At 38.8% G+C, this 27,629-nt stretch overlaps 1 pseudogene; it reads left to right on the top strand.

Annotated features, from left to right (window-relative positions):
• The first annotated feature begins 2,094 nt into the window (after window positions 1-2,094).
• LOC107498511 lies at window positions 2,095-11,999 on the top strand (annotated as a pseudogene).
• The last annotated feature ends 15,630 nt before the right edge of the window (window positions 12,000-27,629 follow it).

Genomic DNA, 27,629 nt, shown 5'->3' with positions numbered 1-27,629 from the left:
TAATCTGTGTGTGTTTTTCAGTCTAAAGTGGTCTCTTTTAGACAGCGTAAGTGTGGGTCTTGTTTTGTTACCTGTTCAGCTATCCTATGTCTTCTGATTGGCACATTTAATCCATTTACATTTAAAGTGTTTATTGATAGGTATATAGTTTTTGTCATTTTATTATTTATATTTATATTTTTTTCTTCTCCTTCCTTTTAAAGAAGTCCCTTCAACATTTCTTGTATTACTGGCTTGATGGTAATGAATTTCTTTAGCTTTTTCCTGTTTTGGAAGCTCTTTATTTTATTTAAAAAATTTTCCCCCAGCTTTATTGAAATATGATAATTAGTTGCTTATATTTACATTGTAAAATTCAATGAGTTTTCAATTATAGTTGCATATCATATTAGTTTCAGTTGTACAGTATAGTGATTAGAGAGCTATATAACTCATAAAGTGACCATCCCACCAAATCTAGTATTCCTCTTCCCCCTTACATATTTATTACATTGTTGACTATTTTCCTTATGCTGCACTTTATATCTCCATGACTATTTTGTAACAATCCATTTGTGCTTCTTAATCACTTTGCCCTTTTTCACCATCCCCTTAACACCCTTCCTATCTAGTAGCCCTTAAAATATTCTATGTATCTATGAGTTTGTCTTAATTTTTGTTGTTGTTGTTGTTGTTTATTTTGTTCTTTAGATTCCACACGTATGTGAAATCGTGTAGTATTTGCCTTTCTTTGATGACTTACTTCATTCGGTGCAATACCCTTTAGGTCCATCTTTTTCTATCCCCTTCCTTTTAGTCTCTGTGTGTCTTTAACTCTGAAGTGAGTCTCTTATAAGTCTTGTTTTCTTATCCATTCAGCCACTCTATCTTTTGGTTGGAATACTTAATTCTTTTCCATTTGAGGTACTTATTGATAGATATGTAGTTATTACCAATCTTTATTCATGTTTATGATAAGTGTTTTTCTTCTTAAAGAAGTCCCTCCAACATTTCCTGTAATAGTGGCTTGGCAGTGATGATTTCCTTTAGCTTATTTTTGTCTGGGAAGTTCTTTATCTGTCCTTCAACTCTAAGTGAAAGCTTTGCTGGATAAAGTATTCTTGGTTGTTGTTCCTGGATTTTCATCACTTTGAATATATCCTACCAATCCCTTCTGTCTTGCAAAGTTTCTTCTAAAAATCAGATGCCAGTCTTATGGGTGTTCCCTTGTAGGTAGCTAACTGCTTTTCTCATGCTCTCTTGCTGCTTTTAAGATTCTCTTTTTGTATGTAAACTTTGGCATTTTAATTATGATGTGTCTTGGTGTGGGCCTCTTTGGGTTCATATTTTTTGGAACTCTCTGAGCTTCTTGGGGTTGTGTGTCTATTTTCTTCACCATGTTAGGGAAGTAATCCATTATTATTTCTTCAAATAATTTTTCAACTTTTTGTTCTTTATCTTCTCCTACAGGTACCCCTATAACATGGATTTTTTGCTAATTTTGTCTCATAGACTCCTTAAATTATTATGATATTCTTGGCTTCTTTTTTTCTTGCTGTTTTGATTGGGTGTCCTTAACTTCTCCATCCTCTATGTCAGTGGTTTGATCCTCTTCTTCACCCACTCTGTTAATTCCTTCTAATATACTCTTCATCTCAGATAACATATTCTTCATTTCTGACTGATTCCCTTTTATAATTTCCATTTCCATTTTTTTAATCTCTTTGTTAAAGTTCTCACTGAATTCATCTTCACATCTCCTAAGTTCACTGAGCATCTTTATAGCCAGCACTTTGAATTCTGCATCTGTTAGATTTCTTGACTCCATTTTTCCTTGATCTCTGTTCTGTTCTTTCATATGGTTTTTACTTCTTTGTTTTCCCATTTTGGCTGCCTTTCTGTGTCTGTTTCTATGTACTAAGCAAAGCTCCTAAGTCACTCAGTCTTATTAGTGTGCCTTTGTGTAGTAAGTGTCCAGTGGCACAGTCCTGAGAGAGTTTTAGCTGCAGGCCAAGTTTAGCCCCAGCCTGTGCTCCTCCAGGTTCACCTATTAAGATTCAGCTAGCAATCCACAGATGCTGTGCTTATAATTGCCTCAAGAGGCCATGCCAGAAACTGAGGTCAGCTGCTACCAATGTTGGTCTTGGAGCTGCTCAGCAAGGGACACAGGACTTTCTGAGCACACAACTAAATGTGGCTTAGGTAGGGCTATGAATTAGGTAAGGCAGAGTCTCAGGGAATTCTCTGGGTGCAGTGACCTTTGTTATCCAGTTTGATGATGTCTCAGCTATGACTGCACCTGAGTCAGCACACCGGGAGTGGGGAAGGCTCAATAGAGCAACAATGGACTTCTGTCTGGGAGAAAGCCTTCCCTCTGGCTCTCACTCTGACAATTCAGTGTTCCCCTGTAAGTCCCTTCTGCCTGTGAGCAGCCAACCTGGCTTTGGTGCTCAGAGTCAGTCACCACAAAAGTCCAGTGGTGGACATGGCCCCTTTAAGAGGAGTCTGTGGCTGCCAGCTGCCACTACTGTAGCCTCTGCCCCACTTGGTCACTGGGGAGAGGGCAGCCTCTCGTCTTCACCCCCTCTTGCCTTCCACCGTTGCAGGTTGAGGTCTTATTTCTCTCCCTAGTGGAAGTGCTTCTGTTCATTTAGACTCCCAGGCAACTCTGCTTGCTATTTACTCCACGTTTTCTTCACAACTTTGATGTGGTCACAAGAGCAGATGAACAAAGCCTCTAACATTTATGCTATTTTGCCTAGTTTCTCACTTTATCTTACCTTGAATTTAATTGACAGCCTTTCTGCTTCAAGTATTCTTGGTTGTAGGTATTTGTTTTAATCACTTTGAATATTTCGTGCATTCCCTTTTGACCTATAAAGTTTCTTTTGAGAAATCTGATGACAATCTTATGAGAATACACTTGTAAGTAACTAGCTGCTTTTCTCTTGCTACCTTTAAGATTCTCTTCTTGCCTTTAACCTCTGGCATTTTAATTACAATGGGAAAACATTTTTATGACTTTGAGGTAGGGTCATCATTTTAAGACATAAAACAAATTCTATAAAAGAAAGACTGGGAAATTTTATTACAGAGAAAATGAAAACTTGTGCATCAAAGGTGAAATGAAAAGTCAGACTGAGAGAAAATATTTGTGACACATAAACCAAACAGATTAGTAATCCAAAAATATGTAGAGAATTAGATTAACAAGCCAATAGAAAATTGGATAAAGTATGTAAAAAGAACTCTTGTTGCCAGGAACCACAAGAAAATTTGCTCAAGGTCAAGTTATGCTGGAGAAAGCAGGACACCAAGTTGAGTGAAATTGGCTGATTCTGTGGTCAAATGCCACTTAAGAGTGCTGTATGACAGGGTGTGTGACACTGCTTCCCAAAGGGGGGTAAAACAGAAATGAATATGACTGTGACATATTAAAGTATTTATAATCAAATCCCCTGATATTTACTGAGTACTTATTCTGTGCAATGTACATTGAGTGGTGGTTCGGGTATGTTCAGCCTGTCCTCAGAAGAGCTGAGAGGTGGACTGACTTCGGAAATGGAGAGAAAAGCAGGCAGAAAATGATAGAGCTGTTTCTCTGTCCTGCTGCGACTCAACTATTTCAACTTTTATCTCTTTTATATATTGAGTTTTACAAATCTCTTGTTGAAAAATATCATTCCAGATTATTAAATTGGAGAACTCAGTAAAGAGGACGTTCCCACTGTCAGTTCTCACACACCGGGTAAAATACCCAGGTTACGGAAAAACCCTTTGGCCATTGACAGGAGAAACGGAAATGACATCTCCCTTGCAGCGCCACTATGTTAGTTTCGCCTGCCTAGCGAGGGGCCTTTTACGGGGCTGACCTCAGCAGTGCCTGCGCAAATAACCAATATGTCCACGATGAATAGATCCGCGATTAATAGATCCGGGAACTTTGCCTTGTGTTTTCCAGTCAGCCTACTGGTAGGTACTGTATGAATCGAAGCGGAAAGAAGTGCAAGAAGTGAGACCGTGCTGCAGCGATCACCTTCCTTTCCCACGCCTGGGCCTCAGTTGGCCATCCCGCCTTTGCTTCTCACCGACCTCCGCGCTAGAGGGCCTGTGGAGGGTCAAGGAGTTGGGGGGGGGGGGAGGGCGACTTCCTTTCTCTCCAGGCAAGATGGCGAGAGGCGAGGCAGGAATGACTTTGGGGCAACCGCATCTTTCTCCCCAGGATCTTGCCAACTTGAATGTTACCAAATTTACCCCACTTTCACACGAAGTTATCAGCAAACAGTCACAATTAATACATGTACAACTGGTCATGTAGCTTATGTGAAACCCACAGTTATAAAAGCTATTTCTGGAGTTTACACTCTCAGGTCCAAAAATGAACTATAGAGAAATAGTACAATTAAGCTTGGATATGCTAATGCTAAGATTTATAAAGTTGATGACCCAAGTTGTCCTCAGCCAGAATGTTATAAATCCTGTGTAAGCACACACCTGATGAGTTTCCTACAGATTCCAGGGACCAAAGGGAACTTCAAATTAGTCAGACATGTTTCATTTGTTGATTGCCCTGGCCAAGATATTTTGATGGCTACTATGCTGAACGGTGAAGCCGTGATGGATGCAGCTCTTCTGTTAGTAGCTGGTAATGAGTCTTGTCCTCAGCCTCAGACATATGAACACCTGGCTGCTATAGAAATCATTAAACTGAAGCATATTTTGAGTCTACAAAATAAAATTGATTTATAAAAGAAAGTCAGGCTAAAGAACAATGTGAACGGATCTTTGCATTTGTACAAGGTACAGTAGCAGAAGTAGCTCCTATTATTCCAATTTCTGCTCAGCTGAAATACAATATTGAAGCCGTCTATGAGTACATAGTAAAGAAAATTCCAGTACCTCCAAGAGACTTTACTTCAGAACCCCGACTCATTGTTATCAGGTCCTTTGATGTCAACCAATCTGGCTGTGAAGTTGACGACCTTAAGGGGGGGTGTAGCTGGTGGTAGTATTATAAAAAGAGTGTTAAAGGTGGGCTAGGAGATAGAAATCAGACCTGGTATTTCCAAAAACAGTGAAGGAAAACTTATGTGTAAACTAATCTTTTCCAAAATTGTGTCACTGTGGAACATAATGATCTTCAGTATGCTGCTCCAGGAGGTCTTATTGGAGCTGGAACAAAAATTGAATCCACTTTGTGCTGGGCTGACAGAATGGTAGGGCAGGTACTTGATGCAGTTGAAGCTTTACCTGAGATCGTCACAGAATTGGAAATCTCCTATTTCTTGCTTAGACGGCTTCTAGGTGTAGGAGACAAGAAAGCAGCAAAGGTGCAAAACTTGTCTAAGAATGAAGTGCTTATGGTGAACATAGGATCCCTGTTGACAGGAGGAAGAATTAGTGCAGTTAGGACTGATTTGGGTAAAATCGTTTTGACTAGTCCTGTGTGCACAGAAGTAGGAGAAAAAATTGCCCGTAGCTGAAGAGTTGAAAGACACTGGTGTTTAACTGGGGTCAAATAAGAGGCATGACAATCAAGTCAACAGTAGATAATGACTGAAGAATTCCAAGTATATAATACATTTGGATGAAATCAGATTTTCTCTTAACAACCTAGGGGTATCTTTTTAAAACAATACTGGGAAATGAATATCACAGCTTACTGCCTCAGTGGTAATTGCCATTGTCATTTTTTACTAATGAAAATTTAACCTCCAATGGAGTCTACAATAAATGCAGAAACTGGTATAATGCTAGGTTGAATTGAAATTTATCAGAAATTAATCATTATCAAATAATGTCTAATTTATATATCAAAGCAGGTTTGAAATGAAATGATTTGCTACAACCAGCCTTTGCTGTAGCACATATATCACCAGACCTGTTTGAAATAAATTTATTTTTTCATGATTCACCTTTGAGTAACTCTAGGCTTGAATTGATTGTTATACCAGTCAAAACTTGGACACAAATTCTTGACAACCAGCTTCCTTTTGCTTTATATTTTATGTTGCTTTATCTTTGCAATTATAAGTGTTCCCATCGACACACCTTTCTCTCTCCTTTCTCCTTTTCTGGACTGGAACATAGGAAACTAGAGCCAGAAATATTCCTTACCCTCTTGATATCATCTGTGCAATTGTTTCTGTTTTCACCTGAAATCCAGCAGTCTTGTTCCTTTGTAAAATATGGTTTAACCAGATGAATTAAGATCCTTCCAGGCCCCCGCCCCCCACCCAAATATCATTCCAGTATGGAAAAATGTTGGTATGAGGGTACGTGGGCACCAGTAGGCTTGGCAGGCTAGGGGCTTGGACCAAGCCAGAGGCTTAGATGCCCCACCTTCTGGGTGGAAGTGGTTAAGGTCTTTTCCTGAGTGTCAGAGGGCATCTCCTTGTGCCCTCTCATCCCCACCCCCACACCAGTTCCCCAACTCTGAGACATTACTGCGGAGGTGAGACGGGCACATACAGTGGGGGCAGGCACATTCTACCACCTTGAGTCACAGCTTACTGGGCCCAGGACCACAAGTGTCTAAGCAGCACCCTCAATGACAGAACCAACTCCCGTCATACCAGCCAACAGCTATAAGTACACCTTCCCTAGTGGGAGCTTACAGAAAATGACCATTAAGTGAAGTCTCCAAGTTCTCTGGTAATGTCTTGTAAGAGCCAACTGTATAAGGCAATTTTATATATAATATTTACAACAGTTGAGAATTTAGCAAGATTTCCTAAGTTTGGATCCTGGCTCTTCATTCATTTGTTAGGTGACTCTGGGAGATGTGCCATAGTTTCTTCATTTATAGAGGAGAATGAATAGTGATGCCTCTTTTATAGTACTGTTGTGATAATTCAGTAAAATCATACATGTACAGCACTTCGAACAGAGTAAGCATGTAATACACTTTAGTTATTATAATAATAAAATAAATTCAACTTGCTCATTTATGTCTAAATGTGGCTAGAGATCTTTTGTGGCAAAAGTGCTAAGAGTCTATCTTTTTCATGAAGGATTCATTCATTCATTCATTCATTCGATAAATGTCTATTGAGCATTTTTCACGTGCCAGAGATTGTTTTAGGCAATGGGCATTAGTAGTAAGAAAAAACAATGAAGCCTGTCCTCGTGAAGATTGAATTCTAGCCAGGGTATATATGGGATAAATTGGAAGTAAGCAAACATATGTCATATAGTATATAGATGTATGAATAATGTATTGGATGGTAATGTGGAGAAAAACTGAGTAAATGAAGCTTCTTTGGGGTGGTCTCATTTTACGGTAAGAGAAACTAGCATACACCACAGAAACTCTCAAAGTCGAACTGGAGTTTGAGCCAGTCCTGGCTCCATTGTACAATGCGTGTGTCTGAAGTTTTTAGAATTTGAAAGAATGTGACCCGTAGCAATTTAGATTCTGTCATTCTAGTGCCTGTTTAAGCTCCTATCATTTACAGAAAAGACTTAAGCAGTTAGTGCCAAGCAAATGAGTGGTTTCTCCTATACCAGGACCAATTACAGGAGTGGAATGACTGTTACAGGGCCTGTTGCAGTAATTTTGGCATAGGTTTACATGCTAAACCTATGGACATAAATGTTTTGGTGGTGAAGAAACAACTGTTTTTTTTTTTTTTTTAAAGACACTCCAAAGTTACTGTGTTAAAACTATGTTGCATTTTTTTCTTGAAAATGTAAGTTTTTAATTTCTGTCTTGTAAGACTGAACCTCCAATCAGGAGGTGTATAGTTGCTTACAGGAGATGCACACACGAGTTCTGCCTCATATTTGGTCTTGCTTATTACTTTTTTCTGGTTCCATGATGAGAATTTTTAGAAAAAATGGAAAATAAGCAATTAAGAACTGGGTAGTCTATTTTTACTTGACAGATCTGAAGCAGAAACAGTAAATCTTCCTGGTGAAAGATGTTCAATTTCCTTTGAACTTATGTCAGGGAAGTGATAGCATTATCATGCAGTATTACTGCAACATTGATCTTAGAGTTTTTCATTGCCCTTGGCAGAGGGGAAAACACATGGAATTGAGAATGAGGATTAGCTTTGCAATTCGGAGGGTATCACAATGATTTGGGGCCTTGGTTTTCTATTTTATAAAATAAGGCCATCAGACTCCGTCTCAAAGTCTTCAGTTTCTAACTTTGGTGAATGCAAAGCTGAGAAAATGGAAAATGGCTGGTGAACGTGAGATCTTGATCCAGCCAAAGTCAGAGGCTAGTAGTGAAGCCATCTACTCCACATCTGAGGAAGCTGAATTCTCAAATTTTATTAAAACTGAGATGATGGTTTTGGAGAAAGCATAAAAATATGATCTTTGTGTAGATGGGAACTGTGAGTTAACCTAACTCTGGAGAGAGGTCCAGATGAAGTCCCCTTGTGGAAGCGTGTTTCTCTGTGTAATAGGTGTTTTCCTGCTTGTGAGTGGCCAACTGACATTTATGTGCCTCTAAAGGCCATTGCCTGATGGAGTTTCCTTTCACTCTATCCTAATTTTCATCACTTAGAAAGTGCCAGGCTCAATAGTTTTACCTAATTTATTTCAAATGATTAAATATCATTTATATAACATCAATAAAAAATTTAAACAAACTCTCTAATATAATACAAAAACCAAACAAAAAAAATCCACACTCCTTGAAGGTTAAGGGGTTCAGAGTAGTAGAAAGAGGGATATTTTTGTATATGAAAATCAATTGGCATTTTTTTCCCCCACTAGAAGCAACTCTGGTGGTATAGCTCAGGTCAATCCACAGAAAGATGGCTGCAAAGAGGGGAAGTTGTGAGGGCTGATTAATGGCTCTTAGGACATCTCATTTAGGGAGACCAAGCCATACATCTGGTGAAATTTATCTCGTATCTTATTAGCTTAACTTTGTGAGAGACCATACTACAGAGGTCGATATACAATTTGGTAGTCATTTTTTTTTAGTTCATGAAAGTAGATTGATTTTCAGCTTGAAATAATTTCTGACATTTTATAAATTCACCAAATGCCAGCATGAGGGAGTATGTACCATTTCCTGTTTGCTGAATGGCCTTTGGCTCTCTTCTGAGTGTCTCAGGGTTAAACTTGAGATTGTCTCTGCTGGAAATATTATGGAGCTCTGTGTGTGGGTGCCCACAGAAGAGCCCCTTGCCTCCCTAGATTAGACCTTGCTTAGCAGTTACTGCTGGGCTGGGTCATCGGAGTTCTTAGTGGATGCAGCTTCCCAGGGCTGTACGCAACCAGTTAAGCACCTATATGAACAGGATGCCTTTCCACGATGACTGGTGGCACTACAAAGATATATGGTGCCTAGAGGGCACAAACATACCCAAATATTAGATGTGTTTGGGTACATATGTTCTATATGTAACCTTAAAAAACCAATTGATGAAATTGATGAAAATGCCCTAAACCCTTGGAGATCCACTAGCAGGGAAACTACTTCTCTTTGGTATTAGTCTGGGGTTGAATATTGCTGAGAGTAGAGTCCCCAGTAGATTCTACAAGTTTGTCTACAAATGTAACTACTTTTCTGAAAGTTACCTTGTGTTAAATTTTCGTTACCTAAATGATGGATAGTGGATGCCAATCCTCAAATAAATACTGTCTTCACTGGCAAAGAACAGGGCTTCAGTCTCATTTTCCCAAGCAATTGTTCACACCAGTTGCATCCAAAAGCGAAGATATGAGGAAACGGGGAATGGTCAGCCATCATTTCTTGTTTAGTTACTTTGGGTTTTCTGAGTCTATAAAGTCAGCCTGCCCAATTGGTTCACTTGGATTTCCAAATGGGTCTTTTTCTCTTGGCTTTTGCTCCTACAACAGGCTCATTCCTGGCAGTGACAACTGGGCCCTTTCTTCTCTCAGTTGACAGTGGGTCTAAAACATTTGAAAATTTTTTATTACATTTTTGGTCCTCATGATTCATAGATGACACTTTCTTAACCTTTTGACAGTCCTAGTTATTTTTCCCAGGAGTGCCTGCTAATTCTGTGAGTTGGTTGTTTGACTCATTATTAAGGAACAGAAATGCAGGAACTAGTTTCCTCAACACTGTGCTAAGCACAGGTGATAGAAAAGATCAGGTTATCATGGTTCCTGGTAAATTATTTTAATTCCTTTGCTGTCTCTGAGGAATTGTATTTGTTAAACCTTTGCAGTTACTGCTGGGAAACAGAGTGACTTATTTTGAGAACTAAGAGATTCTTACCAGACTGGATACCATAAAAGTGTTATAGCAATATGGCCTCAGGCCCAAGCTCCTTAGGAGCTCCTGCCAATCTCACAAGTCCTTTGAGCCCATGGAGGGTCACCAACCATTGGACCTGGGCACAGAGATAATCTGTAGTGGTTCAGCTGTGCTTTGCAGCAACCCACCCAGGAAGGAGACAGTTGCTGTGGTGAGGGAACATGGGCCATAACCTCAGGTTTGGTTTGGAGCTAGAGGAAACCAGGCATCATAGGTATGGGGCAATAAGTCAGATAGACAGAAGGGCAGAGAAGACTGGTGGCTATAATCTACCAGTGGTGACACACTGACCTTGGTAAGGAACTGTTCATCTACATTAGCCTTCTTAGTCTCACCTGTAGATACAGACAGTGGCTGTCCTCTCACACACACTGGGGAGGCTGCATATACAGAGGTCAAAGGTGTGGATGTGAATGCTGTCTCTAATATAGAGGAACACATAACTTTGGGCAGGTGACTTTACTGCCTTGGATTTTTGTTTCATCATCTGTAAAAGAGAGATAATGAAGGATGCTACAAGGAGTAAGTGAAAAACAGAAGTGAAGCACTCAGCTGTTGGCCACAAATGCCTAACTATCCATATAAATAATAATCCTTATTTTGCCTTATATGAGAATTAGCATGGAGAATTTACTTAGCAGTCAGCTGACAGCAAGGAAAGTAATCATGAAATAGCTTTTCACAAAGCATAAACATTACTGAGCAAGCAGTCTACAATTCTACAATTTCTGTTAAGCCAGTAATTGCTCACACCTGCAAAAGCGTCATAATTAATAGTGTTTCCTTGATTATCCATGGGTTAAAAATCAGCAATTGCTTGGAATGAGAGAAAAAATAGTGATTCACTGATTTGCCTTTTTTAGGGTTGTGCAAGATGAGCTCCAAACATCTGATTCACAGACATGAGTCATTAAAAAGACACCTGGGGGGACTTGGGCCTCCATATGTGGTTACTTGCCTCACCATAATCACCTTATGTTCCTTCTTCCTTGAGTGCTCTTGCCATCACTATGAAGAAGTGGTGAACATTCTCTCACTTCTTTAAATCAGGACTGACATGTGACTACTTTGACTACTTTTAAAGGGAAGCTAGGTCAGCTCGAGGCTTGGCCTATAAGACTGGTGGTTTCCTTTTTCTTTCTCTCTGAGCACTCTGTGGAAGAAACTAAGATAATCACACTCTGATGAAGCCTAAGCTAGTCACACAGAGAGGCCATGATCATGACATCAGCCCCCAGCTATTCCAGTGTCTGGGCATGCTATAAGAGAACTATCTGGAGCATGCTGGCTTCCACAGTCAACAAGTAGAGAGGAAATGAAGCCTGGCCTCAAGGTGAAGGTCAGGCTGTTCACTGGCTCTAGCCTATTTGGTTACATTCACTAAGGCTCCCAATAGAGGCCAGCCATTCCTCCACATATGAAATTGCACATGTGAAATGGCTGTTTCAAGCCCCTAAGATGTGGAGCAATAGACAGCTAGAAACCATGTGGATGCTTCCCGCCCTACTAAGTCTTGTCCTTGTCCATATGAAAAACATCTCCAGTGGTGGGGTCTTAAACTACAGGCTGGTGTGGATAAGCACTGAACACTTTGTTCTCTTACTTTGGAAGGTCTGGGTCTTGACTCCAACTTGCTTCATGGGCAAGTGGTGAGACTATCATCAGGAGGGGGTATGGCCATGGCTACAGGCTTTTGCTAGGACAGAACAGTTAGTTTTTCCCACCTCCTTCTGAATATTTTCAACATGCACAGATCAAGTAGATTGTGGCATGAGAAAATGATGCTATTCTTGTTTTAACTAGCCTGGAAACTTAAACTTTGAATTTTTCAGATGTCTGGATGTACATCAGATTCCCAGATTATCCACTGATAATACTCTGAAGAACTCGTGTATCCAGACCACCTGACATCCATTATTCAGACTACTGGACATTACCAGACCTCCTAGCGCCCATCCTTCAGATCATTCATCATTCAGGCTATCTGACATCTGACTGAAACTGTCTCAGAACAATTCAGATGTTAAGAATGCAGGATTGGTTCTTCTCAAAATGTACTTTTTACTATAAGAACGCTTAGATTTTCTTTCCTTCTTCAGAACACTGGGTATTGTCTAGTTGAGTTTCTGGTTTGAAAATCCTAATACTCTTGAATAAATCTTTATTATTTATTTCTAGTCAGAGCCTTCAGACTCTTTTTGAGTTTGTTTGACAATAACATGCTTAGGATAAGTAATTTCAATGCCACTGGCTAACAAATGCATGTACATATACACAATGCACACTTACATGTCCATATGTATGCAAAGCTTTCCCACATGCATGTGTTCACACCCACACATGTGAGGCCATGAGGGCATGATGTGAATAGACTTCAGTTAGAAACTAAAGGGTTGGTTGCATCACCTTGCTGCCAGGGGTTCCTGTGGCAGGCACAGTAGTGCCACAGCTCTCTTAGGGCTCCTTAGTGTAGAATCCATCAGACACCCACCATCATTATCCAAGGCCTCTGCCCTTCAAAGTCTTGTTGGTCATATGTGCCAAAGCATGTGGTCTTTCTGATGAGCAGGATGAGTGTGCATTAAGCACTGGGTAAGTTAATTGGTTTTCACATTTGACTTAACTTGTGTCTTTAGGAGCAGACTTTCAGAGCAAACTTCACTGGTAACTTGGCTTATGGTTGGCCCCTGGTGGTGAATGAGGAAGAGTACTGACAAGCAGAAAGGCTGCATGAGAGAGATTGCTGGTCTTATACCGAAGTTACAGAAATCTAGAGACCAAAATTGAATGCAGATTGTAAAATTTTAACTTGAACACTTGACACATATAATTGAACTTCTAGGATTTATATAGGTTTCAGGGTCTGGCTAATAAGTTGTCAAAACAGGGCATGTTTTCTTGAGCAGTTGGAATTGCATTAGCCTGAAGTTAGAGAAATTCAACCAATTATTCTGAAACGGAACCTTTTTAAAAAAAATTTCCCTCAAGATGTCCAGAGAGAGGCAGTCTGGGGCTCTTGTAGATGCTAAGAGTCCTTTGCTCCTTAGGGCTCCCTGCTTCACCATCATCAGTTAGTGGTTTTTGCCTTTCTAATTCCAAAGATGCTGGCTTTATATCTAGATATCACTTCTATATTGTAGGAAGGAAGAAAGGGCAAGAGCAAAGTTGAGAGATGTCTACTTGCTGAATCATCCCCTTTTAAAAGAAAACAATGGCTTTATTAGGCATGCTGCTGAGTAGAATTCCATTTCATCTTATTGACCAGGTCATGGCTATCCTAGCTATGAGATTTATTTCAGTTGGTAAGAAAGAAAATAAAGGATATTGTGATTGATTCCAGCAAGGCTACATTCTATACTTTTGTTTAAATGAGGAAGCTAATTTTTAAAAGGTGGCTATCTATATAATTTAATATATCAATTAAATAAGTATGCAAATATATTTTACATATAAATATATGTGTGTGTGTGTATAAAACATTTTTTTTTTCCTGTGAGGATCTTCTATTAAGAGCTAGTGGCTAAAAATCTTTGCCACACTGCCACCCAGGGAAGGAATGAGAGGAAATGCACATTGGGAGTCAAGGGCTTTTCTTGGTCTTGTCCATAATGAATAAGCAGTGCATGGCATGATATTGTTTACACAGATATATGTGAGGTGTGTCCCTGGTCTACAGAGAAAGGGAAGTGGACCATGGCTCTTTGAAATTGGGGAATTATTTATGCAGCTCTAAAAACTACAAAATACAGCTATAAATTCATTTTTTCCCCTTAGCACAATACAAAGACAAATATTATATAATTTAAACAGATAATCTTGAATGGCCTTCCAATTTTCCAGGTGATACTGTGTTAATATCTCTATGGATATGAAAACTGAGATTTGGAAGGTAACTATGCTCACCACTATACCACCAATGCCTGTTGAAGATTGAGATTTGGGACATTTCAATGACTTCTTGTCATTCTTGGTCACAGTGACCAGATCGGATTTTGAACCTAGGTCTTTGGATTTTAAATTCATTCCCCATATCTATCACAGCTGCCTCCCATTTTAATTTAATTATTTTTTTCCCTTGTTCTTTAATCTTCTAGGATGGAGAAACTGGAATACTTTCTTTTACTTGTTGAAAGAGGAAACAAATGGCATTAATTAACTTCTCACTATCCTGAGGAGAAGTCACAAGAAGGTAGATTCCTTCCTTGTGCAGCCATAGCTTTCATGCTTTGTCTTGTCTTCACTAGGAACTGCTGCTGTCCTGGGAGCCACTTCCCTCAATGCTCCTGCTACCTGTCTTTACCTGCTTCATTCCTTTTGAAAGACCATTTATTATTTTAAAAATGATACCTATTTGTTATAAAATTTATACATTTTCTGTGTATTACATATTTTTATATCTATCTAGAGAGAAGTTCAAATAAAAAACAAATTGAGACATGATCTCAATGTTTAGAAATAATCACTGTTAATTCATTGATTTAACATTATTCTATAATCCTTCTATGTATACTACAAATATGAAAATATAGGCAGATATTTATTACTTTATATATTTATATATATTTATAATATTTTATTTGTGGCCTTATTACCTAATTTTTCATAAATAATATGTCGTGGACTTCTATCATGCCAATAAACTAACTATATATCATTATTTTTTTAAGATTGGAAGAATTCCTTTGCATATGTGTATCATCACTTACTTAACCAGCCTTTTGTTAATAGATATATATATATGTATATTGTGTCCTATTAAAAGAAAAGAAAAGAAAAGAAAAGAAAAGAAAAGAAAAGAAAAGAAAAGAAAAGAAAAGAAAAGAAAAGAAAAGAAAAGAAAAGAAGAAAATCTAGACGAGCCAGGTCTGTAACCTGGACTGTGCTCAGCCCAGTGAGTGGCAGGCAACATACCAGGAGTCTCAGTATTGAAGGTACTGGTACAGAGCCCAAAGTGCTTAGCCTTTTGTCTTGCAAGTGTTCTATGCAATGCATTGTACTCCAACTGAGCCTGATAAGATCAGGATGAAGAATAGCGAGGGAGTACCAGACATCTGTAATCCATTTCTGTGATCCACAAGGCAGGTTTATCTCCTGCCTATGTCTAGACACCCATGATGGGATAATTAACCGCTCTCTTGGGCAATTCCCTGCCTAGAATACTCTTCTTGTGAAAATATGAAATGTCTGCAAAGTAAGGCTAGTGCAGGAAAAAGTCCAAAGGCCTAATGATCCTTTCCTATTATTTATTGAGTCCCACAGTGTTCAGGTGGAATTACCTATCATAGTTCCTACAGGGTCAGAGTCTGAGTGGATAAGGCACAGGCAGGCTGGCAAGATCACCTCTACACATCACAGTTTGGGTTTCCTCGCCTGCTAGGCCATTCTTTCCATTGCCCAAGACTAGTTTTCCTTATAGTTGACCCTGGCTTGCTTGTGAGTAGATCCAACCAGATTCTGATTTGCCTTGTGACTGGTCTTTTATCCCAATGGCGTGGTTCCACCTTGCTCACTTGTAAACTGGAACAGCAAATTGTGGTTTACAAATGAGGGAAGGCAGAACAGCTGTTACCAGTAATAATAACGACATGATTGTTGAGACAAACATTTTCATGGTGATGCATGGGAACACTAAATCCAAACCACATTGTTTAGCTTTCACTCCAGTAAAGGGGAATGCCACATCCCCTAAAGTAAATGGAAGAGATCATAGTTTAGAAAATATGACATAGTTTAGAAAAGTTGAAAACTTAAAGCTGTATCACACAGTAACATCCTTTAGAAGAAAACAATGGATACAAGGGAGTGTGTATATATTTCCATGGCAGTTTATTAGTTTGGTGTTTTCCCTTGTCTGGAAATGGAGCCCAGTGGCTGTGAGTCAGGAGGGCCTCAGGCAGGCAGTTTAAGGGAGCTGGGAATACTTTAACAGTCACTGTTGGGAAAGGGACATATGTTGACAGACTTGAGTTATGCATCAGACTGTAAGCACCCATTTTCATGTGTCTGCTTCCATTCTATGTTTGTTTAGAAAGTGACATCAAATGCTATACATGGAGCTGTGCGACCCTAATATTTACATGGTCCAGTTCCCTATTTTTCTTGTGGACTGAAATATCACTAGGAGTCTGTAAACACTGTGCTTTGGAGTTTGATCTCACAAGGGCCAGAGCAAGCTCTGGGGGAAGGGCCCGGAGTCATCTGACAAACAGAACAGAATGGAAGTGTACAGTGAAGGTTCTGCCTTCACCCTCCCCCAGCAGCAGAGCATGAAGTTAATGGTAGAGCGAATGAATTTCAAATGTTAGGACCATCTCTTGCTGGAGCAGTGGGAGATGCTGGGAGTGGTGTTCTGGGTAGAAAGAGGAAGCCTGGTTGCCATCAGCAAGCATTTCTATGTAAGCATTTCTGATAAATTAAAGAGCTTTCAGAAGGAAGGATCTGGATCCCCAAAACTCACTTAATTTGTTGTGATTTCTTCTTTCATTCTGGTAAAATTTCAATGTAATTTTATATTTGTAATTGTGTATTCTTTTTCTTAAAGAAGGGCCCCAATTTGCAAAAGATTCTGTCTCCATAGAACCTGGGACCTAGTACTACAATTTTTGGTTAGTGTCATCCTTAAAATGTGTATATTCAGGTGAGCCAGTCTCAGATAGCCCTTAATCCCTGCATAGTGCTGTCATCTGCTCTCTGGTATAGTGAGTTATTCAGCAGGGTGCCCACACACTGTAAATAGCAGCCAATATTTGCAGGACAAGAAGATGAACTCCCAGAACTCTCTTCTTAAGCCTTGTAAGGTGCTTTCCGTTTCGGTAAAGCATTATCTTAGGAAAAGAAAGCTGATGGGGAAGTGGTAGAGTGCCCGTGGATGCCTTCCACTGAGTGTGTCTGTGTCCTGGCACTTAGACTGTGGGCCAGCTACTGCAGTGAGCACCATGCTGTGAGGATGGGAGGATACCACTAATCCAGGACTTCCCATGTGGGAACAACCTTTGGCATCTGATGAGGAGGGAAGACTGCAAAGGGAAGTGAATGCTCACTAGCTATCAGAATTTGAAGAACCTGAGATATCATCTAGTTCAGTCTCTCATTTTACAGATCAGAAAACAGATATGGAGACATCTATGAAATGCCCTAGGCAGAGGAAGCTTTGAGCGCGAGTGTGCCTCAGGAGACTAGTGGGGGTGCTATAGTAGGGCCAGGTGCTAGGTAATGATGGTCAACATGGCCTGTTCCTTCAAGGACACTGTACTTACTATGAGAGCAAGCAACATGCCACTTGTTGTGGATTTAAGAATTTTGTCTAGCATGCAGAGGAGGGTATGATAACTCTTCTACTGTAATTGTGGAAACTCCAGGTGGTGCTAGTGTGTGTTGTAGCAGACCTTCCTGTGGTTCGTTGTCAGATGGTAAGTGGATGCTCTGAGAGTGAAGATAAAACAGGCCACATGTATGGACAAAGTTGCCTTAGATCTTTGCCTGTTTCTGCTATCTGAGCATCTAGAAGGACTATTAACTCTTGTCCTGCCTTCTTCTGTGTCTGGTGCTGGTCACTAGCAGACACAGTGGGGGAAACAGGAGCAGGGACTCAACGCTGCCAGCATTTGGCCTTGGAAGCCACTGGTAAGACCCTTTCAAACACTGCAGGACCTGGTCGCTCAGGCACCTCATGCTTTCTCCACTTTCACCATCAGTAAATTAAGAAACCCTGCGGCCTGGTTCTTTAGTGGGTCCAAATGGCAGAAAATACAGCTCTTCCAGAAAGAGAACATATATATTTTTGTTTTATTTTATAATACTTGATCCCTGTTCAAAGATTTAGAAAGCCTGAAAAACCTGGCAGGGAAGTAGTGGCTTTGCTGACAGTGGCTCTGTTAAACTCTGTGGCCAGATGGACTCATGAAACAGTGATTTCCTGCTTTTTTAGGCCCCTGGTTTGCAAGCCTCATCTGAGAAAGCACCATTCCATGCTTTGAGACTTGTGTGAGGAACAAGAAGTCTTCCTAGATGTGACCCAGGAGATCATTCCATGTGACACCTCCAGGAATTGGATTGAAGGGCAGGTAGAGTGCTTGCTGAGGATATGGCCTCTAAAGGATAGGGCATCATCCTCACACACCTGGAGCTGCTTTCAGAACCTAGCAGGGACTTTTTAAGGCACCTAGTCTGTAAAAAGTAGGACCCAAGAAAACACATACTTCTTTCACTTTGAGAAATAGTTTAGTGACTAATTTGGGAAACAAACAAATAAAAAACAGCTCAATTTAAGTTAAAATATGTTTGTATGCTCCAAATATATTTTAAATATGTGCTGGGAAAATAACAAATATGTTTTCTTAAAACAATTAATTTATATTTAATTTTTTAATATCACCACATATTTGACCCCTTTTACCAATATCTTACCCCTTCCCTCTCCTCCTACCCACTGGTCGCCACTAGTCTATATATAGTCCATGTCCATGAGTCTGTTTATTTGCCCTATTCATTTGTTGCTTTTAGGTTCATATCCTACATATAAGTGATATCATGTGGTTTTCAACATTTTCTGTATGGCTTATTTCACTTAGCATGATTATCTTGAGGTCTATCCATGTTGTTGCAAATGGCAGTATTTCATCTCTTCTTATGGCTGAGTAATATTCCATTGTATATATATGTACCACAGCTTCTTTAGCCAATCATCTGTTGTAGGACACTTTGGTTGCTTCCATGTCATGGCTGCTGTGAATAATGTTGCTATAAACATCAGTGTGCAAATATCTTTTCAGATTCCTGGATCATATGGTAAATCAATTCTTAGTTTCTTGAGAAACCTCTATACTGTTTTCCATAGTGGCTATACCAGTTTGCAGTCCCACCAGCAGTCTATGAAGGTTCCTATTTCTCCACATCCTCTCCACCATTTGTTATTACTTGTCCTGTTGATTATAGCTATTCTAACAAGTGTGAGATGGTATCTCATTGTGGTTGTGATTTGCATTTCCCTAATAGCTAGCGATGTTGAGCATTTTTTCACATGCTTGTTGGCCATTTGTATGTCTTTTTGGGATAAGTGTCTGTTCAGGTCCTCTGCCCTTTTTTTTTTTGAACTCCTATGAGTTCTTCCTATATTTTGGATATTAGGCCTTTATTGGGGGCATTGCTTACAAATATATTTTCCCATTTGGATTGTTGTCTCTTTATCTTGTTGACGATTTCTTTAGTGGAGCTAAAGCTTTTTAGTATGATGTAGTCCCATTCATTTGTTTTAGCTTTTAATTCCCTTAGCCTTGAGGTCAAATTAATAAAATCCTCTTTAAGTCCATGGTCCTTGAGTTTTGTTCCTGTTTTCTTCTATACATTTTATTATTTCAGGTTATATTCAGGTCCTTAATCCACTTTGAGTTAATTTTGGTATGTAGTGATAGGCAACAGTCTAGTTTCACTCTTCTGCTGGTGGCTTTCCAGTTTTCCCAGCACCATTTATTGAATAGGCTTTCCTTTCTCCACTGTATGTTTTTGGCTTTTTTTTGTCAAAAATTATTTGCCCATATAAACATGTGTTCACTTCTGGACTCTCGATTCTGTTCCACTGATCTGTGTGTCTGTTTTTCTGCCAATACCATGTTGTTTTGATTATTGTTGTTTTATAGTATAATTTAAAGTTGAGCCGAGTGATGCCTTCAGCCTCATTCTTTTTTCTCAGGATGGCTTTGGCAATTTGGAGTCTTTTGTGCTTCCATACAAATCTGATGATTTTTTGTTCTATTTCTTTAAAAATTATCAATGGGATTTTGATGGGGATTGCATTAAATCTGTATAATGCTTTAGGTAATAAGGTCATTTTAATTATGTTGATTCTTCCACTCCAAGAACATGGAATACATTTCCATTTCTTTGTATCTTTGATTTCTTTTAATAGGTTCTTGTGGTTTTTATTATATAGATCCTTCACATGTTTCCTTCGATTTATTCCTAGGTATTTTATTCTTTTTGTTACTATTGCAAAAGGAATTATTTTTTTCCACTTCTTTTTCTGGCACTTCATTATTAGAGTAAAGGAACACTATGGATATTTGAACATTGATTTTGTATCCAGAAACTTTGCTGTATTAGTCTACAACCATGCCACCCTGAACATGCCTGATCTTGGAAGCTAAGCAGGATGGGGCCTGGTTAGTATTTGGATGGGAGACCACCTAGGAATATCAGGTGCTGTAGGTGTTCAAAAAAATAAATAAAATCAATGAAATAATGCAAAAAATATGTAAGCTAGCAATCTGTTTTTTTTTTTTAAAGAAACTTTACTTACTGTTTGTAAAAGAGTTTTTGTGGAGTTTAGGGTTTTCTATATAGATAATTATGTCATCCACAAATGACTTATTCATTTCCTATTTGGATGCCTTTTATATCTTTCTCTTCTATGACTGCACTCGCTAGGACCTCCAATGTTATATTGAATAACAGAAAAAATTTTTAGTTTTTCACCATTAAGTATGTTGGCTGAGGGTTTGTCTTATATGGCCTTTCTAACGTTAAGGTATTTTCCTTCTATACCTATTTTGTTAAGTGTTTTGATCATAAATAGATACTGTATCTTGATGAAGGCTTTTTTCTGCATCTATTGATATGATCATATGATTCTTATTTTTTAATTTGTTTATGTGGTGTATCACATTAATCGATTTGTGTATGTTGAACCATTCCTGTGCCTCTGGGATGAGGCCACTTGATCGTGATATATAATCTTTTAAAAATGCTGCTGTATTCGGTTCACTAGTATTTTATTTAGGATTTTTGCATCTGTTGATGAGAGATATTGATCTGTAGTTTTCCTTTTTTGTGTGTTATCTTTAACACATTTTGCTATCAGGATAATATTGGCCTCATAAAATAAGTTGGGAAGTATTGCTTCCTCTTGGATTTTTTGGCGGAGTTTGAGGAGAATAGGTATCAAAAATTTTTTTGAATGTTTGGTAGAATTCACTGGTGAAGCCATCTTTTTGTAGACTTTTTGGCAGGTTTTTGATGATTGTTTCAATTTCCATGCTACTGATTGGTCTATTTAGATTTTCCAGTTCTTGATTCAATCTAAAAAGGTTGTATCTTTCTAAGTACTTATCTATTTCATCTAGATTATTAAATTTGATGTTATATACATTTTTCATAGTGTTCTTGTGTGATCCTTTGTATTTCTGCGGTATCTGTAGTAATTTCTCCACTTTTATCCCTTATTTTATTTGTGTCTTTTCTCTTTTTTATTTAGTGAGTCTAGCCAGAGAATTGTCAATTTTATAAACCTTCTCAAAGAATCAGCTCTTTGTTGCATTTGTTTTTTCTATTGTATTTTTTTTGTTTTCAATTTTATTTAATTCTACTCTAATTTTGATTTTTTCTTTTTTTCCCACTGACTTTAGGCTTCATTTGTTTTTCCTTTTCTAGTTTTTAAACATGAAGTCTTAGGTTGTTTATTTAGGCTCGTTCTTGTTTTTGGAGATAAGCCTGTAATGATATGAACTTTTATGACCACTTTTGCCGCGTCCCAAAAGTTTTGATATGTTGTAATATCATTATCATATATTTCTATGTATCTCTTGATCTCTTTTTATTTATTCTCTGATTCAGTTATTCTTCAGTAGCATGTTGTTCAATCTCCATATATTTGTGGTTCTTCCTGATTTCTTTTTGCAGTTGATCTCTTTTCAACCCTCTTAGATTTGTTGAGGTTATCTTTGTATCTCAGTGGTCAATCCTTGAGAATGTTCCATGTGCACTAAAGAATGTATAAGCAGCTGTTTTGGAATGGAAGGCTCTGTAAATGTCAATTATGTCCAGTTGTTCCAATGTATCATTTAAGAATGTGATTTTCTTATTGATTTTCTATTTGGAAGATCTGTCCATATCTGACAGTGGGGTATTTAAGTCCCCTACTATGCTAGTGTTTTGGTCTGCTTCTCTCTTTAGGTCTGTTAGTAATTGATTTACATATTTTGGGCACCCTGATTGGGAGCATAAATATTAATAAGTGTTATGTCTTCTGGGTGCATGATTTCCTTTATTATTTAAAATTCCCTTCAGTATCTTTCTTTACCTTTTTTTATTTTGAAATTTATTTCATCTGATCTTAGTACCACTACTCCCACTTTTCTTTGAGTGCCATTTGCTTGAAATATCATTTTCCATCCTTTCACTTTGAGTCTATATTTGTCTTTGGAGCTGAGATGTGTCTCCTCGAGGCAGCATATGTTTGGGTTTTGTTTTTTGATTCAATCTGCAACTCTGTGCCTTTTTATTGGTGAGTTCGGTCCATTTACATTTAGTGTGATTTTGAACTATGAGGTTTTCTTATAGCCATTTTATCTTTTGCTTTCTGGTAGCTCGGTGTTTCCTTTGCTTCCTTGTTCTTGTGTGTCTGTTTTTTTGTATTTTGGTTGGATTTTGTGGGTTTGCTCTCTGGTATTTCTTGTTTTATGTTATATACTTAGCTCTGAATCTTTAGTGTGCAGTTACCATTACAAATATGTAAAGAATAGTGTGTGTGTGTATGCAGTATACATATGTAGTATATATATGCAGTATATATATATATATGCAGTATGTATGTGTGTGTGCACGTGTGTGTGTGTGTGTGTGTGTGTGTGTGTGTGTGTGTGTGTTGACTTCTTGAATTCCAAGTTCGAGCTCATTCCTTTGATTTGGGAAATTCTTGTCAACTACTTGTCTGAAAATGCTTTCTAATGCCTGCTTCTTCCTCCCCTTTGATAATGGTTATTCTTATGTTTCCTTTCCTGATTGTATCAGCTAGTTTTTATATTCTCTTTCATTATTTTTCATTCTTCAATTTCTCTCTTCTTTCTTCTTATTTATTTCTAAATTTCTGTCTTTGATGTCACTGATCCTTTTCCTCTATTTAGTTGACTCTATTTCCCAAGATTGCGATTTGATTTTTCATCTCTTTCATTGTGTTGTCCTCTCCAGAAATTCTATTTTGTTCTTTTTGAGGGTTTCTATCTCTTTGCTAAATAACTCATCTGCTCATCTAGTTTTGTTTTTCAATTTCTGAAATTTTTGATAAAATTTGATTCGGATCTCATTATGTTTTTTCAGAAGTATCATCCTGTATTCTCTGTCATTCATGTAGTATATTTCTATGTCTGTAAGCTTCTTTTCTGGAGATTTTTCTCTTTCTTGTTGAGATGCCTTGTCACCATAGTTTTTCATGGTGTTTAATGGACTATTTTTTTTTTTTTTGCCTGGGCATTAATGCAAATGTATTCTGCTTTTTTTTCCCCTCCAGAAACAAGGTTTATTATATAAAGGTCTCACTTTGGCTATTGCAGAGAAGGCATTTTCCTTTGGTTTCTAGTAGGTGGCATCCAAGCCTCTTGGATCCTTGCTTTATATAAATTCTTAATAATACTTTTTCCCCCTAATAGATATTTAATTATACTTTCTACCCTCAGTTTCAGTCCCTGTTAGTGTTAGTTTAGTTTTGGTAGCATTACTCAGATTTCCATGTGGTTCCGTGGTGTTCGTTTTTGGAGGATATGGGGAGAGGGTTTCCTCTGCGTTGGGTGATGGGGGCTATTGTCCAGCTTTGAGTTTTTGCAACCATAGCTGGTAATAACAAGCTGTTGTTTCTCTGCTATTCCTGCTTCTCTGCCATCCCCACTTCTCTGCTTTCTGCCCCAATACCTGGACATTGCTGCCAGCTCTTCCAGGCAGGATTGTTGATGGAACTTACCACACCTTCTCCCCTCTCGCCCTTTTCCTACAGGGAGCTATGGCTGTGAGAGGCAGCTTCTTTGTTTCTTCCACTATACTGGCCTACTCCCGGGGCTCTGACCTGTGGTAGCTCTTATGAGCAGATCTCACTCTAAGATGTCTGGTGTGCAGTTTGGTTGTTTTTTGTTGAATTTTAGATATTCAGCTTATTGTTCTTTCAAAGGGAGAGATCTGGAGATATCTCTCACTCTGCCATGTTTCTGACTAAAAGTATATTTTTTAAAAGACAGAAAATACATTTTTCCTTTAAAACAAAAATGATGCTCACTACAGGTTCTTATCATGTTCTAAAAATAATTCATGTACTGAATGAATTTGCTTAATTTTGAAAAAAAAAAAAAACCCCAGTATTTTGAGTTCCTCACCTCAATCCCTTAATCAGGTCTCCAGCATGTGGACTTTTAGTTTCCCAGGCTAATGTACTTGTGGCAGATACATGTGGACTGATGCTTCCTTATCTTAAGTACAAGTGTCTTGGAAGTGCTTGTCTGCGTGGACCACTTATCAGAGCTGCTCTTGCCAGGCAATTCTAAAGTGAAATCGATGACTTAAGGGCTTTGTCCCTCCAGAATTAAATAAAGAGCAAGTGAGCAATTTCAGCTTCTGAAATCACAGTGTAGCTTTCCTGCTAAGCCTGGAGGAGAGGCTGGAAGGCCTATAGTCTGCTTCCTGGTGCCTGGTGAAGTGATAGGCAGGAAGGAAGCAGGAACTATCAAAGGACACTAGTCAGAACTCCACTGCCACTTAGAACCTCTCTTTAACATAGAGTTTTACAAGTCTGCATTTTTATCAAGTGCAGGCTAACAGCTTCCTTCCCTCTGTGAGTGGTCTGCCTTTCTGATTTGCCAGGTTTTTCTCACACTTTTCAAATCCACTTTAAGTGACTCTCTGTTGACTAGAGCTCAGAGCTAGACTGATCAATTCCTGTGGCTAAATCTGGGCCCTAGACCATGGCAAGCTCCAGAAAGAGGACTAAATTACAAGCTTCCCTTGGTCTCTGGAACCTTGGCCTGCGCTCTCTCTCCTTGACTCTCACCTCATGCCCCCAAAGAGACCTGAGTCACCCCATGCAGTCTCAGAGGTTGTTCTCATTGAAGCAAGGTCAGAGGGGCTGCCTGAAACTGGCTGGTCTTTCAGTGAAAAGAAGATTCTTCCCAAATCCTGAAGAATCACCCTGGCTCAGCACTAGGAGGGGATGTAATAATCCAGAGATTATAATTTAGAGGGACAATGGATAATGCTCTAGTGTTTCTCAAACTGAGATGAAGGATCGGGTTTTTTTCCTTCCAATTTTCAATGTGTCACTGGCCTACACTTTTACAAATTATGATAAAATAAACTATTAAAAACAAAATAAAAATACATACAAAGTATAACTTTAATCATTTATCTTTAGATTAAACAGAATAAAATTACTCTGTCAAATTGCTATAATGATTTCTAAATGTTTACTCCCAGTTTCTACACTTATCTTGCCACAGATCAGAAATAGCTAGAGGATGGCCTCATTTTTCATACCACTTTTGAACAGTTCATTAAGTCCTGGAGAGAGAGAGGGAGGGAAAGAGAGAGAGAGAGAGAGGGAGGGAGAGAGAGGGGGGGAGAGAGAGAGAGAGAGAGAGAGAGAGAGAGAGAGAGAGAGAGAGAGAATGTATGTGTGTGAATGTATAAGCATGTTTGTACATGTGAGTGGGTATATGTATACATGTGTGTGAATGTATGTGTGAGTGAGTGTGGCATAGGAAGGGAGGAAAGGGACTTAGGCTAAGATAATGAGAAGCCTATACAGGGGGCTCAGAGGTGACTCTACCTGTGCACAAGCTCTATTTAATTTGTGCCTGACGGAGTGAGTGCACCCACACTCAAGACAGGTGCACAAAAAAGGTGTGAGGACAAGGAAGAGATTTTTCATCAGAATAGACTAGATGGGCAGTGCTAGGTGGACAGGCTTGTTGGTGGCTACTCTACCCATACTTTGAGCATAGCACCTTGGCTATTGTTTGATTCAGTGTGGACTTGCTGTAGGCACAGACCAGGCGTCTGCACCTCTTACCCTGTCTAGCCCTCCTTGCCCCATGAAGACATGTTGTTGTCATTCCTAGTTTAAGCTGGGCTCAAAATCCTAGAAGCTTGCAAAAATGGCAGGGCTAGCAGCCAAATCCACAACTTATGTCCTCAACTCCAGGTTTTCACTTGCAGTAGCTTTCAGGAGCTTCCTTTCCTGAATATACTATGTAACATAGTATAATATATTATAATATATTATTTTAGATAAATGTTTTATTTCTACTTAGTATTATCTAGGTATCTCCTTCTTTGTAAGAATTGGAAGTAGTAGGGGAGCATTAAGGTACTTTTAGTGTTCTATAGAAATGTGTCCATTTTCTATTTAAAAAAGGTTAAAAATATTATCTGAAATTTTTTACTTGGGGCCAGTAAAAAAGTCTAGTTGTAATTAAGGTATTCCTTTCTTTCCATATAGTCAGTCTGTCTTCATAAGACTTCTGGGGCTTCAGAAGCACTTGGCCTGCTGGCCTGCCCATCTTCAGTGAAAGAGCCAGGGGTACCACCTCTCTTTACTGGGCTCTGCACTATCAGGGTCTCTGTACCATGGGGATCTCTGCACAATTTGGAGATCATATTTGATTTATACAAGGTTGCATAGTCTTCTGTAAAGATGATAATGCTTTTCAAGCAACATTTTTTGCCTGTGTTTAAATGGCCCATGCCTTTTCTCAGGGCAATGACCTGGAGGGAGAGGAACGCTATGTTTCACAGTCTGAACAAATGTCCTCTGGAATCCCCCTACCCCTAACTGTGCAGTGTTCTCTTAGACCTCCAGCCTGGGATTTTGGGTGGATGGTCCTGATAGAGGACATTTGAAATCTTCTTAGGAACTTTGCTTTCACTGTGAGCTAACCATCAGGTGGACAAATAAATCCCGATCTCCAATAAAAATATCTGGGTTCTCTTTAGTGGGAAGGTGAGATATTGCAGATTATATTGCCTGCCTCAGAGCATAGTATCAGGATTGGCCTTTCTAGATTGGTCTGATTACTGTGATACCCAGTCAATTTCCAGTCCCCTACTTTCCTGGCATGGTATTTTGGCATCTGGAACTCCTCACTGAAGAAGAGATATACCCGTTAGACATTACCAAGATTTTAATTTGCTGAATAATTTATTCTCTGGAACTGTGGCTAATCTTGATTGAGAAATGATCAAGTCTGATCTTCTTACTAAGAAAACACAAATTTTCAACCTTTGAATGAGAAAATGTTTTGTGCTAATAGATTTTTTTTGGCCACCACAGCCCTCCATGCTGCTCATCTGTATTTGATAGTGCAAAGCAGTTGTCTTGGGATTATTTTCTGAGGTTTCATAGCATAGGCACAAATGTCTATGATGTTAAATAATTGGTATTTTCTGGTCACAAAGAAGGAGTCATGGTGATATAGTGGAAAGTATCCAGAAGACTTTGGCTCATGTGTTTGCTCTGACATTCAATAGCTCTGTGACAGAGTAGAATAAACTGCTTTAGGTACATTCCCTCTTTTGTAAAACAAGGTGCTTAAGGTATCTTCTGAGTTCATTCCAGCTACAAGTCTCTGAATTTGATTGAGCACCTTATTCT

This window comes from Rousettus aegyptiacus, unplaced genomic scaffold (assembly GCF_014176215.1).
Source record: "Rousettus aegyptiacus isolate mRouAeg1 unplaced genomic scaffold, mRouAeg1.p scaffold_m13_p_15, whole genome shotgun sequence".
Taxonomy (NCBI): Eukaryota; Metazoa; Chordata; class Mammalia; order Chiroptera; family Pteropodidae; genus Rousettus; species Rousettus aegyptiacus.
Note: the sequence above shows the minus strand (reverse complement) of the source record. Positions and strands in the feature narration are given on the sequence as shown.